The sequence below is a fragment of the Gossypium arboreum genome, chromosome 6 (genome assembly GCF_025698485.1).
Source record: "Gossypium arboreum isolate Shixiya-1 chromosome 6, ASM2569848v2, whole genome shotgun sequence".
NCBI classification, from domain to species: domain Eukaryota; kingdom Viridiplantae; phylum Streptophyta; class Magnoliopsida; order Malvales; family Malvaceae; genus Gossypium; species Gossypium arboreum.
This window is the reverse complement of record NC_069075.1, coordinates 8004571-8005475: the sequence shown is the minus strand read 5'-3', so window position 1 is coordinate 8005475 and position 905 is coordinate 8004571. Positions and strand designations below refer to the sequence as shown.

The 905-nt window shown below is 37.1% G+C and overlaps 1 non-coding gene across 1 annotated transcript; it reads left to right on the top strand.

Moving 5' to 3' along the window:
• Nucleotides 1-491: 491 nt before the first annotated feature.
• Nucleotides 492-598, top strand: LOC128294233 (small nucleolar RNA R71). Its single transcript, XR_008284547.1, has one exon. It is a non-coding gene; the product is annotated as a small nucleolar RNA R71 (small nucleolar RNA).
• Nucleotides 599-905: the final 307 nt, after the last annotated feature.

Here is a 905-nt window from a genome sequence, read left to right as displayed (position 1 = left end):
TTGTTGTTGGAAGCCTAGAGGGGGTTGTTGTCTTTGATTTCCTTGACCACCCCATGAGAAATTGGGATGGTTCCTCCAACCTACCTTATAAGTGTTACTATAGGGATTATTCTGCGGTCTAGAATTATTACCCATATAGTTGACTTCTTCGTTCTCTTTGTTAGGGTTGTTGGACAGGTATTCTGAATTGTTCATCCCTCCTCCATTTGTATCATATTGCATCACCGGATGTACCTACGTAGAACCATATATACTATCAATCTTTTTACTCAAAAGCTCTACCTGATTTAATAATATGGTGACCGCATCAATTCATCAACTTTGTTCTTATAACTTGACACTGATACTTATTCAGTGACATCTCCTCTATAAACTCATAAGCTACTTCAGGTGTTTTGTTATTCAGAGTCCCACTGGCAGCTACATCGATTAATTACCTAGTTGAGGGGTTCAAACAGTTGTAGAAGGTTTGAACTTGTAACTATAGAGATAACCTATAGTGAGGGCACCTTCTCAATAAGTCTTTATACCTCTCTCATGCATCATACAGAGTCTATAAATCCATTTGCATGAAAGAAGAGATATCATTCCTCAGCTTGGCTATCTTGGCCGGTGGAAAATACTTTAACAAGAATTTTTCTACCATTTGACCATGTAGTGATAGAACCTCATGGTAGGGAGTTCAACCACCGTTTAGCCTTATTCCTTAATGAAAAGGAAAATAACCGAAGGCAAATGACATCATCAGAAACTCTATTTATCTTAAAAGTGTCGAAGAATTTTAGGAAATTAGCCAAATGAGTATTTGGGTTTTCGTCCTGCAAACCATCAAACTGAACAAACTGTTGAATCATTTGAATAGTGTTAGGTTTCAGTTCAAAATTATTTGTAGCAACAGCAAGTCT